Raw genomic sequence first — 21,888 nt, forward strand, 5'->3', positions numbered from 1 at the left:
GTCCCATTTTTTTCTTGAGACTGATTTCTAGTTTCATATCATTGTGGTTGGACAAGATTTGTAGCAGAAGGTGAAGAGAGCATCCAGATGAAAGGTTTGTTTCCTGGAGGGTTTTCTGAGGGCAGACCATGAGTTCCGTGGGGACGGAGGAAGGTTTTGTGAGACGGGGGGTGGGGTTAACCCTTGTTAGAATTACTGACTACTACCATGCAGGCTGTGTGCTACCGTTCACACCGTAGTCCTGATGGGCTTGTACTTCATTAGAAATATTTTCTAGGAGGTGTAGGCATAGGCTTCTCTAAAAGAAAGGTGCCATGTGGGTTCATGGCATGACCCCAGGTCAGCAACCAGGATGTATGGTATTGTGGGGGATCAGAACCAGGCTTTCTGTGGGAAGTGACGGAAATAGGGTATGGTGAGCTCCATGACCTCATAGGTGAGGTCCCGAGTGACCCACTGGGTGTTGGGTTCCGTGGATCTGTTTCATCAGGTGCTGTGGAATTCAGGGACACCCTCCTGTCTGTGGATTTGTGTGGAGACAGGTAGACATCAGTGTCTGGCCAGGCACGAGGGTCGCACTGGACCACCACCAGAGGTGCAGCATGCGGGGGAGCCACTGCTTGGTTTCCACGAAAGCCGACCAGGGTCTGTGACCGTGATTCCTAGCAGCTGCAAGGGGAGAGGAGGCCGGGGGTGGTGCACACTTCCTAGACTTGTGGTCAGGACTAGTCTGGAGCCCACTGTCAGCCACTCCTGGCACAGAAGGCCCCCAGTCAGTGTAGCTGTGGGCACTGCTCCCATGGCACTTTTGGGCCGGCTCCATGCTGCCACCTCCTGCTTTTCATCATCATCTTCAAGGTCGTGTGCCTCTGCTCTTGCCCCATGACCTCCGGGGTATTGTCCGTCCTCCATCTGACCCTCGTCCCTGGTGCCCTGTGCAGTCCGATGCCAGGGTAGCCTTCTCGAGACAAACATCTGGCCCTGATGGAACACTTCCATGGATCTCGTGTGATGCGAGGATGATGTCCTGCCCTGGAAGGGGGCTGCAGGTCCCCAATCAGGAGAGCCATGTCTCCCTTTTCAGCATGGCCTGCCCTCCCCTCAGTCTTCTTCAGGGAAGCTCTTCCCACTTCCTGAGATGACAGCTCTGAACTTAAAAGTGGATGTTATTTTACATATCTCTATGCCTTAGTTCATCCATGGCAGGTCTTTCAACGCCGTTAGTGGGTTTTTTTTTTTTAGCAGTTCTGAAGGGCTGTCTGCTCAAGGAGGGGATGACCTGGGTGGGGCAGCTTTCCCTCTCATCTCCCTCAGCCTGTCTCTGAGCCCTGGGGCCAGCTGTCCCACTGAGGATTGAGGGACCCAAGCCAGCCCATCCTGAGCCCAGGCTGTGTGTCAGCTGTGTAGACTGATGCGTGTCGGAGCGGTGGGCAGCTGGCATAGGCCAGGGGCAGGCAGTGTCTCCCCATTCCTTCCCTCCCTTCCTCCCAGAGGTAGCTCAGAGCAGCCTTCAACCCCTGCATCTCCAGATCCCTTGACCTATGCCTCCTGTGTTCAGCTGGTGACCTTGGAGTTTCGCATGGATTCTACCTCCCATACCCTCTCCTGTAGCAGTTCCTGGATCAGGGGAGGGGTCGGACCCTTGTCTGATTTTGGTCTTCTTCCTGTCCCGCACCAAGCCCACTCACCTTTGCATCTTCCATGTATGTGCTTGGAAGCAAGTCCATCCACAGGGAACCTATTAGCCAAATGGATCCAGGTAATGAACATTGAAGTAGAGATCCAGGATCCATAATAAACCTGCTCTGAAACCTGTCCCAAAGTCTGTGACTCTCTCACACTGAAACAGAAACAATAATAGCTTTCTGGACTGTGAAGTGACATGTGTCTCTACTTCCAATCTTGAAGGCATAGGTGCTGAGCCTGGACAGAAAAGGACCATGGCTCCCGTGGGCTGGGATCCACAGTAAGAACTCAGTGAAATCTGAATTCGAGGCATAGAATGAATAATTATTGTAGAGTGAATCCTCCCAAGTAGGGCTTATGCACATTGCGGAGGAAAAGCTTTTTCAAAGAGGTTCCTGAAAGAAAAATCTTTTTAAAAAATTTATTTTAATTCCAGTAGAGCTAACATACAGTGTTACATTCGTTTCAGGTGTACAAGAGAGTGATTCAGTAATTCTATATATTACTCAGTGGTCATCCAGAAAAGTGTCCTCTTAATCCGCTTCATCTATTCCACTCATCCCTCTATCCACCTCCTCCTCTCTGGTAACCATCCGTTTGTTCTCTCTTGTTAAGAGTTTGTATTTTGGTGTGTCTCCTTTTTCTCTCTTATTTATTTAGTTTTGTTTGTTTTTTAAGTTCCCTATAAGAGTGACATCATATGGGATTTGTCTTTGCCTGACTGACTGATTTCAGTTAGGATAATACTCTCTAACTCCATCCATGTGGCTGCAAATGGCAAGGTTTCTTTCAAGCCTAGTAATACTCCATTGTGTGTGTGTGTGTGTGTGTGTGTGTGTGTGTGTGAATACACACATCTATCATCTCATTTGTCAATTTTTCTACAGACACTTGGGTTGCTTCCATATTGTGATATTGTAAATAATGGTGCAAGAAACATAGGGGTGCACGTATCCTTTTAAGTTGCTGTTTTCATAGTCTTTGGGCAAATACCAGTAGTGTGATTGTTGGATCGTAGGGTAGTTCTATATTTAATTTTTTGAGGAACCTTCATACTGTTTTCCACGGTGGCCACCACAGTTTGCATTCCCACCCACAGTTTGCGAGGATTCCCCTTTATCCACATCCTCCCAACGCATGCTCTTTCTTGTGCTTTTGATGTTAGCCATTCTGAGAGGTGTGAGGTAATACCTCATTGTCCTTTGGATTTACATTTTCCTGATGATGGGTGATGGTGAACATCTTTTCACGGGACTGTTGGCCTTTTGTATTTCTTCTTTGGAGAAATGTCTGTTCATGTCTTCTGCCTATTTTTTAACTGAATTATTTGTTTTTTGGGGGTCGAGTAGTATCATTTCTGTTTTGGACACTATCCTTTTATTGCATATGATCTTTGCAAACATCTTCTCCCTTTGAGTAGGATGTCTTATTATTTTTACGTTTTCATTGTTCTTCTGCCATGTGGAAACTTTTTATTTTGCTCTATTCCCAATAGTTTATTTTTGCTTTCATTTCCTTTGCCTCAGGAGACAGTCTAGAAAAACGTTGGTATGGTCCATGTCAAGAAGTTACTGTCTTCCCTCCTGTAGAATTTTTGTGGATTTAGGTCTCATATTGAGGTCTTGAAACTGTTTTGTGTTTGTCTGTATTGTGTAAGAAAGCAGTCTAATTTCATTCTTTTGTGCATAGCTGTCTAGTTTTCCCAACACCATTTGTTGTAGAGACTGTCCTTTTCCCTTTTGATATCGTTGCTTGCTTTGTGGAAGATTCATGGACCACATAATTGTGGGTTTCTGTCTGAACTTGTATCCTGTTCCTTTGGTCGCTGTGTCTATTTTTGTGCCGTACTCTCTTGTTAGGATGACTGCAGCTTTGTCGTATAACCTGAAATCTGAAATTGTGAGTCCTCCAGCTTTGTTTTTCTTTTCCACATTGCACTGGCTGTTCAGTATCTTTAGTGGTTCCATACAAATGTTTAGGATTGTTTATTCGAGGTCTTTTATTCTTTAATTTAAATTCAATTAGCCAACTTACAGTACATCATTAGTTTCAGATGTAGTCTTCAATAAATTACCAGTCGTGTGGAATACCCAGTGCTCATTGTATCGTGTGACCTCCTTAATGCCACTCACCCAGTTACCCCACCCCCCAACTTCTCCTCCAGCAATCATCAGTTTGTTGCGATAGTTAAGAGTCTATCATGGGTTTTCTCCCTCTGATGACTTCCCTTTCTATTTTCCCTCCCTATGGTCTTCTTCCCCGTTTCTGATATTCCACATAGGAGTGAAAGCATATGATCATTGTCTTTCTTTCATTGGCTTATTCCACTCAGCATAATACCCTCCAGCTCCACCCAGGTCGGTGTGATGGTAAGTATTCATCCTTTCTGATGGCTGAGTAATATTCCATTATATATATGATCCACATCTTCTTTATCCATTCATCTGTCCATGGTCATCTGCACTCTTTCCACAGCTTGTCTATTATGGATATTGCTGCTATGAACACTGGGGTGCATGTGTCCCGTCTTCACTACCTCTGTCTCTTTGGGGTAAATCCCCAGTAGTGCAATTGCTGGGACATAGGGTAGCTTTATTTATAACGTCTTGAGGAAACTCCGTACCATTTTCCAGAGTGGCTGTACCGGACTGCATTCGCACAGGGATGTAAGAGGGTTCCCGTTTCTCCACATCCTCTCCAACATGTATAGTTTCATGTCTTCTTATTTTTAGATATTCGGCCTCGTGTGATATGGCATCTATAGGGGTTTAGATTTGCATTTCCCTGAAGCCAAGTGATATGAAGCATTTATGCATGTATCTTTTGGTCACCAGTACATCGTCATCAGTGAAATGACTTCCCATTTTAATCCATCTCAAGACCTAAAGCTGGGTAAGGCACTGAAGCTGGATGATGCCATCGGTTGGAATTGTGGAGAATTTCAAAAGATCTCCATGGAGAGCAAGTTTAAAGGTCAGTGTGAAGCTACTAATTGGATCCGGGGAGATCTCTGAAAGTGGGGGTTCCCTGGGATGGGCTGAGGGGGGCCCTCCGATTTTCCTGCTATGAATCCTTTCTGCAGCCCCAAACGGACAGTTTCCTGCAGTGGGGCAGGCTGAGTCCTCTAGTCGTGCAGAGGTGAGCCCAATGCCTGGTACCTTGGAGGCAGGCAAACGGGGAGGGGACCCTCAGCAGAAGACCCAGGGTTAGGTTAGGCCTCAAGAGACAGCAGGTGCGAACTGCCCAGTGCTCAGAGAACTCCCAGGCCGACTGAGATGAGGGCACAAGGGCGGGTGAGTGTGAGCCTTGGGGTTTGATCCGGAAGGGCTCACAAAGGTCGGGGTTCACCAGCAGGGGCTCTGAGGGGGTGTCCCAGTTCTCTTGCCCTGAATGCTCTATTGTGCCCCAAAACGGTACAGTTTCCTGTGGGCTGCAGGCTGAGTCCTACGGTGGGGCTTGGGTGTCCCCAATCCCCCGGAGTTGGGCGCCAGGATCCTGGGGAGGGGCCCCTCTGTGGCCAAACTAGGGTAAGGGTTAGGGTCCAGGGGCCCGGCAGGGCCAATCTAGCAAGCTGTGCGGCGAGCTCCGTGGAGGGCTGAGATGAGGCCATGGGGGAGGGTGAGCATGGGCCTCAGGGTTGGGGCACGGGGGTTGCCAAAGGTGGGGACGGGCTCCGGGGGCCTCCCCAAGTTCTCGTGCCCTGTATGCTCTGTAGCGCCCCAAGGGGCACGGTTTCCTGTGGACTGGCAAGCTGAGTCCTGAGGCGGGGCACAGGTATCCCAATTCCCCGGGGCTGCGGTGTAAGGCTCCTGGGGAGGCCGCCAAACCCGCGGCTGACCTAGGGTTAGGGTTAGGCCCCAGGAGCCCCGCAGGCCCGATCTGCTGGCTGTATGGTGAGCTACACAGGCTGAGGTGAGGGTGTGGGGAGGGTGAGCGTGGGCCTCAGGGTTGGGGTGCGGGAGGCCGCCAAAGTTCGCTGGGGGCTCAGGGGGGCCCTCCTGGTTCTCCCGCCCTGAATGCTCTATGGCCTCCCAAGGGGCACGGTTTCCTGCAAGGTGGCAGACTGAGTCCTGCGGTGGGGCTCAGGTGTCCCGACTCCCCGCGGCTGCGGCTCCAGGCTCCTGGGGAGGGGCCCCTCCACAGATGAACTAGGGTTAGGGTTGGGGCCCAGGAACCCCGCAGGCCAGATCTGCCTGCTATGTGGCGAGCTCTGCCACGGGTTGAGGTGAGGGTACGGGGTGGGGTGAGCATGGGCATCAAGGTTGGGGCTTAGGGATCGCTGAAGTTCTCCGGGGGCTCTGGGGGCCCTCCCGGTTCTCCCACCCTGAATGCTCTACAGCCTCCCAAGGGGCACGGTTTCCTGCGGGGTCGCAGGCTTTGTCCTGCTGTGGGGCTCAGGTGTCCCCAGTCCCCGGGGCTGCGGCACCGGGCCCCGGGGGAGGGGCCCTCCCTAGCCGACCTAGGGTCAGGACTAGGCCCCAGGAACCGGGCAGGACTGATCTGCCAGCTCTGCGACGAGCTTGGTGGCAGGCTGAAGGGAAGGCGCGGGGCGGGATGAGCGTGGGCCTCAGAGTTGGGGTGTAGGGGGCCGCCGAGGATCGCTGGGGGCTCAGGGGGGCCCTACTAATTCTGCACGGGATGCTCTGCGGCGTCCCAAGGGGCATGGTTTCCTGAGGGGTGGCAGGCTGAGTCCCGTGGTGGGGCTCAGGTGTACCCAATCCCCGGGGTTAGGGTACAGATTAGGGTACGGGTTAGGGTTAGTGTACGGGTTACAGTTAGTGTTCGGGTGAGGGTAGGGGTTAGGGTTAGGGTAAGGTGAGGTTACGGGTTAGGGTTGGCTTTAGGGGTTACAGGTTAGGGGTTATGGGTTACGGTACGGATTAGGGTTTAGGGTACGGGTTAGGGTTTAGGGTTTGGGTTTAGTGTACGGGTTAGGGTTAGGGTACGGGTTAGGGTATGGGTTAGGGTTTGGGTACAGGTTAGGGTACGCGTTAGGGTACAGTTTAGGGACGGGTTAGGGTACGGTTTAGGGTGCAGGTTAGGATTAGGATATGGGTTAAGGTTAGGGTATGGGTTAGGGTTACGGTACGGGTTAGGTTACGGTTTAGGATTAGGGTTAGGGTACAGGTTAGGGTGAGGGTATGGATTAGGGTATGGGTTAGGGTTAGGGTATGGGTTATCGTTAGGGTTACGTTTTGTGTTAGGGATAGGGTACGGGTTTGGGTTTGGGTGTGGTTTAGGGTATGGGTTAGGATACGGGTTAGGTTTAGGTTAGGGTTAGGGTTAGGGTACGGTTTAGGGAACGGGTTAGGTTTAGGGTACGGTTTAGGGTTAGGGTATGGGTTAGGGTACAGGTTAAGTTACTAGTTAGGGTTCGGGTTAGGGTATGGGTTAGGGTCCGGGTTAGGGTTAGGGTACGGGTTAGGGTAAGGGTTAAGGTACGGGATAGGCTGCAGGTTAGTGTTAAGGCAGGGTACTGGTTAGGGTTAGGGTTTAGGGTTAGGGTTAGTATACGGGTAGTGTTAGGCTACAGGTTAGCGTACGGGTTAGGGTTAGGGTACGGGTTAGGTTCAGGGTTTAGGGTTTAGGGTTAGGGTACGAGTTAGGGGACGGTTTAGGGATAGTGTTAGGGTATGGGTTTGGGTTAGGGTTAGGGTACGGATTAGGGTACGTGTTAGGGTTAGGGTACAGGATAGGGTATGTGTTACGGTTAGAATACGGGTTAGGGTACAGGTTAGGGTACGGTTTAGGGTTAGGGTAAGGGTTAGGGTACGGGTTAGGGTTAGGGTACGGGTTATGGGTAGGTTTAGGGGAAGGTGTAGGGTTGAGGGTAGGGTTAGGTTTAGGGGTTAGGGTTAAGGTTAGGGTTTAGGGTTTAGGTTTAGAGTTAGGGTTAGGGTTAGACCCCAGGAGGCCAGCAGGCCTGATCTGCCAGCTCTGCGGTGAGCGGTGGGAAGGGCTGAGATGAGGGCGCTGGCGATGGGAGCGTGGGTCTCAGCGTTTTGGCGTGGGGGGCCTTCGAAGGTCATCGGTGGCTCGGAGGGCCCTGCCCGTTCTCCCACCCTGAATGAATGGCAGTACCCCTAGCGGCTCGGGTGTCAGCGGGGCAGCAGGGTGAGTTCGGTGCTGAGGCTCGGGGGTCCCCAATCCCCAGCGTTCAGCGCCAGTCCCCTTGAGAGGGGCCCCTCGGGGGCCAAACTAGGGTTAGGGATTGCCCCCAGGAGGATGACAGGCACGATCCGCCAGCTGTGCAGTGAGCGGAGGGGCGGGCCGAGGTGAGGGCGCTGGCGAGTGGGAGCATGGGCCAAAGCATTTTGACTCAGGGGCATTCAGAGTTTGCCAGCGTCTCGGAGGGCCCTGCCTGTTTCTCCGCCCTGAATGACTGGTGGCGCCCCTAGCGGCCCAGGTGGCAGCAGGGCGGCAGGGTGAGTCTGGTGCTGGGGCGCGGGGGTCGCCAATCCCCGGCTTTGTGGTGCAGGCCCTTTGGGAGGGGCCCCTCGGGGGCTGACCTAGGGTTAGGTTTAGCCCCCAGAAGGCCGGCAGGCCCTATCTGCCCACTGTGCGTCGAGCGGAGGGGCGGGCCCTGGTGAGGGCGCTGGTGAGCGGGAGCCTGGGCCCAAGCGTTTTGGCGTGGGGGCCCTTTGAAGGACGCTGGGGGCTCGGATCGCCCTGCACGGTCCTCCACCCTGAATGACCAGTGGCGCCACTGGCGGCCCGGGTGGTTGCGGGGCGGCAGGGTAAGTCCGGCACTGGGGCTTGGGGGTCGCAAATCCCCAGCGTTGTGGCGCCAGGCCCCTTGGAAGGGGCCACTTGGGGGCCGACCTAGGGTTAGGGTTAGCCCCCAGAAGGCCGGCAGGCCCGATCCGCTGCTGTGCGGCGAGCGGATGGGCGGGCCGAGGTGAGGGCGCTGGCGAGCGGGAGCGTGGGCCCCAGCGTTTTGGCACAGGCTGCTATCGAAAGTCACCGAGGGCTCAGAGGGCCCTGCCCATTCTCCCGCCCTGAACGATCAGCGGCACCCTAGGGGCCCGGGTGTCGGCGGGGCATAAGAGTGAGTCCAGCGTTGCGACTCGGTGGTCCCCAATCCCCGGCGTTGCGGCGCCAGGCCCCTTGGGAGGGACCCCTCGTGGGCCGATCGAGGGTTAGGGTTAGCCCCCAGGAGGCTGGCAGGCCCGATCCGCTGCTGTGCGGGGAGCGGAGGGGCGGGCCGAGGTGAGGGCGCTGGCGAGCAGGAGCGTGGGCCCCAGCGTTTTAGCGCGGCTGCTATCGAAGTTCACCGAGGGCTCGGAGGGCCCTGCCCATTTTCCCACCCTGAATGAACGACGGCAGCCCTAGCAGCCTGGGTGGCGGCGGGGCGGCAGGGTAATTCCGGTGCTGAGGCTTGGGGGTCCCCAATCCCCGGCGTTGTGGCGGCAGGCCCCTTCAGATGGGCCCCTCTGGGGCCAACGTAGGGTTAGAGTTACCCCCAGGATGCCGGTAGGCCGGATCCACCAACTCTGCAGTGAGCGGAGGGGCGGGCCGAGTTGAGGGCACTGGTGAGCGCGAGCTTGGGACCCAGCGTTTTGGTGCGGATGACCTTCGAAAGTCGCCAGAGTCTCGAGGGCCCTGCCTGTTTACCAACCCTGAATGACCGGCGACGCCCCAGCGGGCCCGGTGTGGGCTTGGAGGCAGGGTGATTCCCGCGCTGCAGCTCGGGGGTCCCCAATCCCCTGAGTTCGGTGCCAGGCCCCTTGGGAGGGGCCCCTCGGGGGCTGACCAAGGGTTAGAGTTAGTTCCCAGGAGGCCGTCAGGCCCAATACTCCGGCTAGGCCGCGAACGGAGGGGCGGGCCGAGGTTAAGGCGCTGGCGAGCGAAAGCGTGGGCCCTGGCGTTTTGGCACAACGGGCCTTTGAAGATCACCGGGGCCTCGGAGGGCCCTGCCTGTTCTCCCGCCCTGAATGAAAGGCAGCACCCCTAGCGGCCTGAGTGGCAGCGGGGCTGCAGGGTGAGTCCGACGCTGGGGCTCGGTCGTCCCCAATCCCCGGCGTTGTGGCGCCAGGTCCCTTGGGAGGGACGCCTCGGGGGCCGACCTAGGGTTAGGGTTAGCCCCCAGGAGGTTGGCAGGCCTGATCTGCCGGCTGTGCAGCAAGCGGAGGGGCGGGCCAAGGTGAGGGCGCTAGCGAGAGGGAGTGTGGGCCCAAGCGTTTTGAAGTGGGAGGCCTTCAAACGTCGCTGGGGGCTCGAAGGGCCCTGCCCCTCCTCCCGCCCTGAATGACTGGAGGCGCCCCTAGCGGCCTGAGTGGCGGCGGGGCAGCAGGGTGAATCTGGCGCTGAGGCTCAGGGGTCCCCAATGCCCGGCGTTGCGTCTCCAGGCCCCTTGGGAGGGGCCCTTCCGGGGCCGACCTAAGGTAAAAGTTAGCCCCTGGAGCCTGGCAGGCACGATCTGCCATCTGTGGCGAGCGGAGGCGCGGTCGAAGATCAGGGAGCTGACGAGCGGGAGAGTGGGCCCCAGCGTTTTGGCGCTGGGGGCCTTCGAAGGTCACCGGGGCAGGGAGGGCCCTGCCTCTTCTCCCACCCTGAATGATCGGTGGTGCCCTAGCGGCCCGGTGTTGGCGGGGTGGAAGGGTGAGTCCAGCGTTGCGACTCGGGGGTCCCCAACCCCTGGCGTTCCGTGGCAGTCCCTTTGGGAGGGGCCCCTCGGGGGCCAACCTAGGGTTAGGGTTAGCCCCCAGGAGGCCGGCAGGCTCAATCCACCGGCTCTGCGGCGAATGGAGGGGTGAGCCAAGATGAGGTCGCTGGCGAGTGGGAGCGTGGGCCCCAACATTTTGGCTTGGGGGGCCTTCGAAGGTCACAGGGGGCTCGGAGGGCCCTGCCCGTTCTCCCGCCATGAAGGACCGGCGACGCCCCCAGCGCCCCGGGTGGCGGCGGGGTGGCAGGGTCAGTCCGGCGCTGGGGCTCGGGGGTCCCCAATCCCCAGCGTTGCAGCGCCAGGCCCTTTGGGAGGGGCCCCTTGGGGACTGTCCTAAGGTTAGGTTAGCCCCCAGGAGGCCGGCAGACCCGATCCGCCGGCTGTGCGGTGAGCGGAGGGATGGACCGTGGTAGGGCGCAGTCGAACCGTAGCGTGGTATCCAGTATTTTGGCGTGGGGGGCCTTCGTATTTCACCAGGGGCTCGGAGGGCCCTACCGGTTATCCCGCCCGGAATGACCGGCGGCGCCCCTAGCGGCCCGCGTGGCGGCGGGGCGGCAGGGTGAGCCCGGCGCTGCGGCTTGCGGGTCCCCAATCCCTGGCGTTGCGGCACCAGGCCTCTTGGGAGAGGCCACTCTGGGGCCCACCTAGGGTTAGGGTTATCCCTGAGGAGCCTGGCAGGCTGGATCAGCCGGCTGTGCAGCTGGGGGGGGGGGGGCGGAGGTGAGGGCGCTGGAGAGCGGGAGCGTGGGCCTCAGCGTTTTGGTGCGGGGGACCTACGAACGTCGCCGGGGGCTCGGAGGGCCCTGCCCGTTCCCCCACCCTAAATGACCGGCGGCGCCCCAAGTGGCCTGGGTGGTGGCGGAGCGGCAGGTTGAGTACATTGCTGGGGCTCAGGGGTCCCCATCCCGGGCCTTGCGGGGCCACGCCCCTTGGGAGTGGACCCTCAGGGACTGACCTAGGGTATGTGTTAGCACCCAGGAAGCCAGCAGGCCCGATCTGCCGCTGTGCAGCGAGCGGAGGGGTGGGCTGAGGTGAGAGCGCTGGCGAGCGGGAGCATAGTACCCAGCGTTTTGGCATGGGGGGCCTTGGAAGGTCTCCAGGGCCTAGTTGGGCCTTACCCGTTCTCCTGCCCTGAATGACCGGTGGCGCCCCTAAGGGCCCAGGTGGCGGTGGGGCGGCATGGTGAGTCCAGCGCTGTGGCTCCGGAATCCCCAATCCCAGGCGTTGCGGCGCCAGGCCCCTAGGATGGGCCCCTCGGGGGGAAAACCTAGGGTTAGGGTTACCCTCCAGGAGGCGGCAGGCTCAATCCGCCGCCTGTGCGGCGAGTGGAGGGGTGGGCCGAGGTCAGGTCGCTGGAGAGCAGGAGCGTGGGCCCCAGCGTTTTGGCTGTGGGGGCCTTCGAAGGTCACTGGGGGCTCGGAGGGCCCTGCCCGTTCTCCTGACCTGAATGACTGACGGCGCCCCTAGCGGCCCGGGTGGCAGCGGGGCAGCAGGGTGAGTCCGGCGTTATGGTTCGGGGATCCCCAATCCCCAGCGTTGCGGCGCCAGGCCCCTTGGAGGGAACCCTCTGGGGCCGACCTAGGGTTAGAGTTAGCCCCCAGGAGGCCAGAAGTCCCGATCCGCCGGCTGTGCGGTGAGCGGAGAGGCGGGCCGAGTTGAGGGCGCTGTCGAGCGTGAGCATCGGCCCCGGCGTTTTGGCGCGGATGGCATTCGAAAGACGCCGGAGTCTTGAGGGCCCTGCCGGATCTCCCACCGTGAATGACCGGCGACGCCCCAGCAGGCCCGGTGTCGGCTTGGCGGCAGGGTGAGTCCGGCGCTGCAGCTCAGGGGTCCCCAATCCCCTGCGTTTGGCGCCAAGCCACTTGGGAAGGGCCCCTTGGGGGCCGACCTAGGGTCAGGCTTAGCCCCCAGGAGGCCGGCAGGCCCAATCCCTCTGCTGTTCCACGAGCGGAGGGGCAAGCCGATGTGAGGGCGCTGGCGAGGGAAGCGTAGGCCCAAGCATTTGGCAGGGGGGGCCTTAGAAGGTCGCCGGGCCTCGGAGGGCCCTGCCAGTTCTCCCGCCATGAATGATCAGCGCCCCTAGCGGCCCGGGTGACGGCGGGGCGGCAAGATGAGTCCGGCGCTGGGGCTCGGGGGTCCCCAATCCCCAGCGTTGCAGCGCCAGGCTCCTTGGGATGGGTCCCTCTGGGGCTGGCCTAGGGTTAGGGTTAGCCTCCAGGAGGCCAGCAGGCCCGATCCGCGGCTGTGCGGCTCCCGGAGTGTTGGGCTGAGGTGAGGGCGCTGGGGAGCCTGAGCAATAGCCCAAGCTTGTTTGTGCGGGTGCCTTCGAAGGTCGGGGGCGGCTCGGAGGGCCCTGCCCTTTCTCCCGCCCTGAATGACCGGCGGCGCCCCTAGTGGCTTGGGTGGCGGAGGGGCAGCAGGGTGAGTCCCGCGCTGGGGCTCTGGGGTCCCCAATCCCTGGCATTGTGGTGCCAGGCCCCTTGGGAGGGGCCTCTCGGGGGCCAACCTAGGGTCAGGGTTAGCCCCCAGGAGGCTGGCAGGCCCTAACCGCCGGCTGTGCGCCAAGTGGAGCACAGGCCCAGGTGAACGTGCTGGCAAACCGGAGCGTGGGCCCCAGCGTTTTGGTGCCGGGGGCCTTTGAAAGTCGCCGTGGGCATGGTGAGCATTGCCCGTTCTCCCGCCCTGAATGAACGGCGGTACCCCTAGCGGCTCGTGTGCCAGCGGTGCGGCAGGGTGAGTCTGGTGCTGTGGCTCGGGGGTCCCCAATCCCTGGCGTTGTGGCAGCAGGCCCCTTTGGAGGGGCCCCTCTCTTGGGCCGACCTAGGGTTAGAGTTAGCCCCCAGGAGGCTGGCAGGCCCGATCCGCCAGCTGTGCGGAGAGCGCAGAGCGGAGGGGCGGGCCGAGGTGAGGGTGCTGGCAAGCTCCAGCGTGGGCCCCAGTGTTTTGGCGCAGATGGCCTTCAAAATTCACTGGAGTCTTGAGGGCTCTGCCCGTTCTCCCACCCTGAATGACCAGCGACGCACCAGCGGGCCCGATGTCGGTGGGGAGGCAGGGTGAGTCGTAGACATGAGTTGAAAGATGGCTTTGATACAATTTTTTTTTAAGTTTTTTTTTAATATTATGTTAGTCACCATACAGTACATCCCGGGTTTCCAATGTAAAGTTCGATGATTCATTAGTTGCGTATGACACCCAAGGCACCATGCAATACGTGCCCTCCTTACTACCCATCACCAGTCTATCCCAATCCCCCACCGCAATCCTCTCTGAAGCCCTCAGTTTGTTTCTCAGAGTCCATGGTCTCTCATGCTTCATTCCCCCTTCTGATTACCCCCCTTTCTTTATCCCTTTCTTCCCCTACCGATCTTCCGAGGTCGTATGTTCCATAGATGAGAGAAATCATATGATAATTGTCTTTCTCTGCTTGACTTATTTCACTTAGGGTTATCTCCTCCAGTGCCGTCCATGTTGCAGCAAATGTTGAGAACTCTTTCTTTCTGTTACCTGAGTAATATGCCATTGTATATATGGACCACAACTTCTTACTCCAGTCATCTCTTGAAGGGCATGTCGGTTCCTTCCACGATTTAGCTATTGTGGACATTGCTGCTATGAACATTGGGGTGCATATGGCCCTTCTCTTCACCACGTCTGTATCTTTGAGGTAAATACCCAGTAGTGCAATGGCTGGATCATAGGGTAGCTCACTTTTTAACTTTTTAAGGGACCTCCACACTGTTTTCCAGAGTGGCTATACCAACTTGCATTCCCACCAACAGAGTGGGAGGGATCCCCTTTCTCCACATCCTCTCCAACAATTGTTGTTTCTTGCCTTGTCAATTTTTGCCATTCTAACTGGCATAAGGTATTATCTCAGTGTGGTTTTGATTTGAATTTCCCTGATGGCTAATGATTTTGAACATTTTTTCATGTGTCTGTTAGCCATTTGTACATCTTCATTGGAAAAGTGTCTGTTCACATCTTCTGCCCATATTATAATTTGCTTATTTTTTCTTGTGTATTGAGTTTGAGGAGTTCTTTGTAGATCTTGAATACCAGTCTTTTATCTATAATGTCATTTACAAATAAATTCTCCCATTCCGTGGGCTGGTGCTTAGTTTTTTTTACTGTTTCCTTGGCAGTGCAGAAGCTTTTTGTCTTGATGAAGCCCCACAAATTCGTTTTATCTTCTGTCTCTCTTGCCTTTGGATATGTGTCATGAAAAAGTTTACTTGGGCTGATGTCGTGGAGGTTGCTGCCTATGTTCTCCTCTAGGATTTTGATGGATTCCTGTCTCACTTCGAGGTCTTTCATCCATTTGGAGTTTATTTTTGTGTATGGTGTGAGTGAGTGGTCATGTTTCATTCTTTTGCATGTAGCTGTCCAATTTTCCCAGCGCCATTTATTGAAGAGACTGTCTTTTTCCCACCGGATGTTTTTTTCCTGCTTTATCAAAGATTAGTTGCCCAAAGAGCTGAAGGTCCATTTCTGGGTTCTCTATTCTGTTCCATTGGTCTATGTGTCTGTTCTTGTACATGCTGTCTTTGTGATCACAGCTTTGTAGTACAGCTCGAAATCCGGCATTATGATGCCCTCAGCTTTGTTTTTCCTTATCAACAGTTCCTTGGAGATTTGGGGCCTTTTCTGGTTCCATACAAATTTAAGGACTATTTGTTCCAGTTCTTTGAAAAATGTCATCGGTATTTTGATCAGGATAGCATTGAATGTGTAGATTGCTCTGGATAGCATGGACATTTTAACTATGTTAGTTCTTCTGATCCATGAGCATGGAATATTATTCCATCTTTTCTTGTCTTCCTCAATGTCTTTCAAGAGTGATTTGTAGTTTTAGAATACAGATCCTTTAAGTCTCGGTTAACTTAATGCAAAGGTAACATATGGTTTTTGGTGCTCTTGCAAATGGGATGGATTCCCTAATTTCTCTTTCTTCAGTCGCATTATTTGTTTATAGAAATGCAACTGATTTCTGAGCATTGATTTTGTATCCTGCCACATTGTTCTTTCTTAAAGACTGGTTAATGGCCCTTTCCTTATGCTTTTATTCCCACTCGGAAACATGCATCCATCATCGTGACAGACGTTAGGATTCGGAGGACCCTTTCCATACCCTCTTCTTACTGAGAGTTACGTCTATGGCAGTTTAATTAATGTTCAACACACATACTGGGAAACACTGGTGCCTTCACTAATCGATGTTGCTGTCTCTGCACAAACTTGGTTCGCTGAATTAAATAATGGCACTTTCTTTTCCTTTTCACAAAACCTTTTCAAACGGCTTTCCTCCTCATGACAGATGTGAGTTGAGAGATGCTTTCTGTGTAGTGTTCTTAAGTAGTTAAACAAAGGGCATTATCTTGATGCTTGCAGACCCCATTTTGCACAATGCTCCCAATCCATGACACCAGATGTGAGGTGCAAGATGCTTTTATATAGAGTGTTCTCTCCTAGCGTAAAGCAGGTGACACCTTACTTATGCATTCATGGACACTTTTGAAAAACTTGCCACCTTCCTAAGAGAAGATTTGACTTGGACAATGGTGTCTATTCGGTGTTCTGACTGAGATTTGTGAAAATTGCCCTTAAGGTTCATCACACTTTTTGGAAAACTTGGGTGTGTTCATTGGTCCTGATGTTGGTTTGATGTTGCCTTCTATCAACACTGAGTTGGTTCTCACAACTACTTAGATAGGACCTCTCCTTCTGCTTTCACTTGCACTTCTGCAAGTACTTCTTCATTACAGAAGATGTGAATTGGAAGATCTTTTCCCAAGGGTGTCCTTACCTGAGCATACAGCATGTTCCTTACGTTTTCATACACACTTTTGGAACATACATCCATCCTCATGAACGTAGATATGATTTGGAATGTTGTCTCTAGATGGTGCTCTTTCACATCTATGGCAGTTCCCTTAAGGTTCAACACATGTAATGGGAAACCCTGCTCTCTTCACTGATCAATGTTGCCGTCTCTCTACCCAAACTTGGTTCTCTGAACTGACTGATGGCACTTTCTTTTCGTTTTCACACAACCTTTTCTAATGGCTTTCCTCCTTTTCTTTGGAAATTTTGTTTGGAAATTTTAATATGCCTTTCTTAATATTTGATAGAGCAGACAAAACTCGGTCACAAATGTGACCTAATTGACGTCTATGGAACATTCGATAATAAGTGCAGAATACATTATTTTCCAGCGGTCATAGACTATTTACCCAAACAGATGATATGTTGGACCATGAATCATGTCTACATTTTAAAATACTGAAAATAACTAGATTCTATTCTTAGGCCTCCAAGGAATAGAGCCCTAGTCCTCATCAAAAGAAGACCAGGCAGTCCCTCTATGTTTAAAAATTCAATGTAACTTTGCTGCATATCTTAAGGGTCAGAGAGGGGATCGCAGTGGATATTTGCCACCTTTTCTACATCAGGGCTCACACACAATGGCCCTTTGTCTCTGAAGAACACTGACTATCCTAACGTAGACAGGAGTTAAGCCTCCTATCAGAGTTCTGCATGTGCCAGCCACACCTGACAGCCTTGGCCTGGGCCCACCACCACCTCCCTCCAGCTTTCCTTCTTGGTGGCATTGAGTTAAGGGAGTCAACATAGCCATATGGAGATGGGAGCTCCCCTCTCCTAGTGATGATGGTGCTATTGTCCCCACCAGTCTATCAACATGATTTCTGAGAGAATTACGACACAATAGCAGCTTCTTGACCTTCCTTAAGGTTTAAAAATCATCTTGTGAGTCATCTTTTCAAAAAACGGTTTCACCATGTGTTCTTTTCTCTGGAAAAGAAATAGACCCAATGGTAATTATGGCTCCTGAGCACCTGCTCTTGGGAGATTGCATAGTGGCTCTGTTTAGCATTCTCCCTCTTAAACTTCTCAACTAGGGTGTATATAGAATGAGTCCCATTTCCTAGATGGATAGACAAGGGCTCAGAGATTATATGAATTACAGAGGATTTTAGTGTCAGAAACCTAAGTGGGATCTCCAAACTGACTCCAAAACCCTTGTTCTTCCATACAGGGTACCATTTCGCTCTTACCTCTGGTCTTGTTGATCTGGAAACCTAGGAAGTATTAGGATTTTCTTGTTGTGTGGCCAAATGGAACGAATTCGGCTGCCTTTTCACCTCTGCCCATCATGACCATGAAGATAATTATCTCAGTGGAGGACCTTTGAGTAAGAGACTTAAAGATCCCTTAGAATAGAGATACTATACTATTTTTCTGATATTAAAGTGCCTGAAAGAACTATCCTTTTTTAATTGATGGAAGCTCTTGGTGGAAAGGTTGGAAAGACTATTTGAAAACACTCAGCCTCTTCTACAGAGTGAGACAATGCCTCTAAAGATTGCTAAAATATTCCCTTACCTCTGATTATTTACTTCCCAACTATCGCAGTGTTTCTATGTTAGGATTACGATTTCCATGAGGCAAAAGTTGCGGAGAAAGAACTTAGTGTATCCAGGGGCACTTTCGTATTGTGACAGTGAGCTATTCTGTTGTATTCTGTAGTCCAAGGGAATGGTGCCAGACATCTCTAAGATGTCTAAAATTCTGACTGTAAATGATCTCTATGCTTCAGAGATTTGGGCAGGACAAGGGAGGAGTCCAGAGACCGTAAACGCCTCTGTTACCTGTGTTGACCATGGAGCAGGTAACCTTCTGTAGGGGTCCTTTTGATGTCTCTGAGCTATGGGGAAGGTGCTTTCATCTCAAGCTCCTCCATTTGGTAGTGGTGATAAGGATAAGAGTAATTTTTATCTCATACCATCTGTGGGCCCTGATCTTGACCTCCTAGGGAAACCCTCCTTTATCATTTCACCCAGCTCAAAATGACCGGGCAAACCCTCAAAGCATGGGCCCTATTTCTGCCCCCAGCACATATTGTCCATCTGTTTCAAAAAGAAAAAAGAGAACAAAAAAATGCCCTTGCCAACATCAAGGTGAGAACACAAAAGAACCTCTCTGTCCCCCGTAAGATTAAAGTCATACCGACTTGTACATACTGAAAAGATAAGAAAAGTCTGTCACTTTCTGGAATCTTCTGCCTCATCGTGATGGGTAACTTTACCTAACACAAAACAGAACAAATATATAACCCTGCCCTAAATGTTCCTTCCCTGGAGCACTCCCTTCTTTGTGAAGACTGTGTCTCCCAGGCATCTGACCTGACTTGGGTTTGAATAAAACTCTCATTTCTCTCTAAAATGTTTTAAAATGTTCCTTCCTTTAGTGTTGACAATAACACTATGTTTTCTTTTCAAGTGAAAAATAAATGTTCCTGGTTCACAACCGTGACAGCACAGAAGGCCGGCTGTTCCTCCTGGCCCCTACCCTGCAGAACCAAGCATGTGTATATAGATTCCAGCACAAATGGGCTCATCCTAGAAGGATGCTTTGAAGGTCTGAGAAGCACTATCCACTCCATGGGTGAGACAAGAAGGCAAAGCTATTCCCGCTTGGAGCATTCCTTTTGGGGCTTAAAATTGCCTTGGACATGCATGAAAGCATTGCCATTTCCTAAAGCCCAAAGCTGGAACAGTCTGAGAGCAGCTGACCTAGCCAGAATCCAGGCACACACCTGTAGGAAGGGTTGGTGCAGAAGGGAAGGGGCAGGGCTCTGAGGGTGTTCTGCAGCTAGAGGGGTCCGCGGAAGGGGCAGTGTGTGTGTGTGTGTGTGTGTGTGTGTGTGTGTGTGTGCGCGCGCGCGCGCGCGCGCGCGCGCGCTTGGGGCCCTGCCCGTGATCACAGTCATGCCTGCGCTGGGCATTGAGCCAAGGAGGCAGGTCTTGGACCCCTTGCACTCCCAGAGTTGTGAGTCATGGGGCCGGTTGCCCCGCATTCAAGGGGATGGAAACCGCACACTCCCAAACCAATCACCCCATGGGGGTGGAGCTACGTCTCTGTGGGCAAACCCAGAGCAGACCTAAGATGCAGACTGGGAACCAGGGAAGGGGAGCTCTGAGAGATTCAAAGTGTGGAGTTCCTGGCTGAGTGAATGCATGCTGTGTGCCTGTGTGGGGCATGGTCTGGGAGTAGGGGCACCCCAGGTGAGAGGTGGGGTTCTGGAAGGGCATGTGGAGGGAGTTCATTTGGAGATTCAGTTGAGTTTTCTTTTTCCCTTGATAGTCTCTTCTGCCTACTCTCTGTCAACTGGCCTTACATAGCAAACCCATGGACTCCAGGGCACCTGCTCAGCAGAGCTTTTGTGGTATTGGTCACAGACATTCCAGGGTTTCACTTGTTCCCCAGCAAGAGCGAGAGTAAGGACCGCACGGTCCCCAACTTCAGTGCGGTGCCCCTGTCCCCTGACACAGTGCAGGTAATGGACCTTGAGCAGTTCCCCAAGTTCAGCAGTGTGTTCCCTGTTCCTTCAGGCACATGTGTGGCACTAGGAAACCCCAGAGCCGTTACCCAACTTCAGCATTGTGCTGCCTGTTCCCTGGGAATGGTGGCAATGGGCTGGAAGATAATTACTACTAAAAGACAAGTCTGTGTTTCCCTTCTCCCAGAAACTGCAGCAGGCATGCTGGCTTTAGGTCCGAGGAGCCGCCTTCTCCCCACCTGACAACACTTCTCTTCTCTGGCTCCGTGAGACCCGAGGTTTTGAACATCTGCATCTGAGTCAGTGAGGCAGCTTGACACAGGACACCAGCATTCAGAGAAAGCGGCAGTTCCATTTGGAGAAATGTCATATCCACGTCAGGACTGGAGGTAACACCTCTCATTAAGCCACTATCTCCTGGGCTTTTCTCTTTTCTCTAGTTGAGCCATGAAGTAAAACTTTAGTAATAGTGTCAGTGTTCTGAATTTGGTGAAGGAGGTACTTAGTTTCTGAACTTAGAGCACTTTGCAGGGGATCCCATTTTCTCTGTTCATTGACTGCTTATGAATGTATTTTGAACAGCTGTTTCCTAGAAACACTCTTTCATTAGAAAGGGAAGGTTAGATTTACTCTTTGTGTATTTTTAAGATATACATCTAACAGTGTTTATTCAGTTGGGCCTACGATATGGGTGAGTGGCCACCATTTAGGGTTAGATGGCTTTTTGTCGTCAGATACAGATATGGATGATGTCTTGTCATTTGTCAAAGGTGATGTTTCATCACTGATTAGTCTTTTCATCCCAAGAATTACAATGAGGGTCGAGGGAAAATTCAAAATTATTTAAAGCAGCCTTTTCCTGTTTAAAAGTTAAGCTTGACTATCTAGCTTTACTAGATGTATCAACTCAATATTTTGAGGTGCCATATTCTCTCTGTCATTTCTTTGGTGGTGCAGTCAGAAGGAGAGTCTTTGGGAATTCTTTTGGATAGAGTCATGTTGGTGGCTTCAAGGGGCCTGGTGACGGGAGCCCTGGGCTGAGTTCTGGAACTACTTGCTTGACGCCGGTGAGTCAGGTTATCCCACAGAGTTTCTGTTTCCTCCTTATGAGATTGCTGGAAGGTGAAATAAGTCAAGCAGAGAAAGGCAATTTTGATACGGATTCACTCATTCATGGAACAGGAGAAATAGCAGGGAGCTCAGTAGGAGAAGGAAGGGAAGAATGAAGGGTGGGGTAAACAGAAGGGGGAATGAACCACGACAGACTATGGACTCTGGGAAACAAACTGAGGGCTTCAGAGGGGTTTGGTGGGGGATTGGGATAGGCCGGTGATGGGTATTAAGGAGGGCACGTATTGCATGGAGCCCTGGGTGTTGTACGCAAACAATGAATCATGGAACACTACATCAAAAACTAAGGATGTAGTGTATGGTGACTAACATAACATAATAAAAAAAAATTTAAAAAAGAAAATAAAGAAATTGATGGGAGGTCATATCTGTGGAAAGTCTTTTTACACAGAAACTGTTCTGCCTATTGAAGAGCAACTAAAAACGAGGTGATTTGGGCTCTATTATTCTGTAAATAATAATTTTAAAACTCCCTGTCCTAGGGATATGGTATTTTATTGCATAAGGAGGCCTGAGAAGGCTGCAATGAAAGATTGAGATCTCAGAACACGTTCATGTTCCATGCATACATCACTTAACAGTTTGCACAGGTAGGAAGGTAAGTGGAGATAAATATGAAAGAAAGGGAAAGAAGGTGTGAACCATTCATTAGGTAGCCTTCTCCCTTTCTCAGGAAAGCCTTGGGCCAGTGTAATTGTGGAAGAAGAGGGGGAATCCTGGAGCTTTGCAGCAGATGGGGGTTCCAGGTCTGGGTAGAGGTGACGGGTCCCAGAGGAGAGCTGAGTGCATTCTGCAGCAGGGTATGGGCAGGGCGCGCTCCTGGGGTGGCTGTGGTCTCCCATGTGAACGTTGTGACAGGTGAGGGCTGTGAGCTGGTTCCTGGCTGAGGACAGTTGAGGCACAGGTGGAGAGCTGGCCGAGTCCCTTCTTCAGGGCCACCAGCCTCAGCCAGCACACACAGAATCATCGTTTGTCCCTGTCACTCCAATTCAGGCAGTCAGAGTTGCCAGGCCGAGATGTTTGCTGGAGCTTCTTTCCTTGCATGTGT

The 21,888-nt window shown here is 53.0% G+C and overlaps 1 long non-coding RNA gene across 1 annotated transcript; it reads left to right on the forward strand.

Moving 5' to 3' along the window:
- Positions 1–4,518: 4,518 nt before the first annotated feature.
- Positions 4,519–20,050, forward strand: LOC130544472 (uncharacterized). Its single transcript, XR_008960759.1, has 3 exons — positions 4,519–4,659; positions 18,650–18,814; positions 19,897–20,050. It is a non-coding gene; the product is annotated as an uncharacterized LOC130544472 (long non-coding RNA).
- The last annotated feature ends 1,838 nt before the right edge of the window (positions 20,051–21,888 follow it).

Source organism: Ursus arctos, unplaced genomic scaffold, assembly GCF_023065955.2.
Source record: "Ursus arctos isolate Adak ecotype North America unplaced genomic scaffold, UrsArc2.0 scaffold_21, whole genome shotgun sequence".
In the NCBI taxonomy this organism is placed as follows: domain Eukaryota; kingdom Metazoa; phylum Chordata; class Mammalia; order Carnivora; family Ursidae; genus Ursus; species Ursus arctos.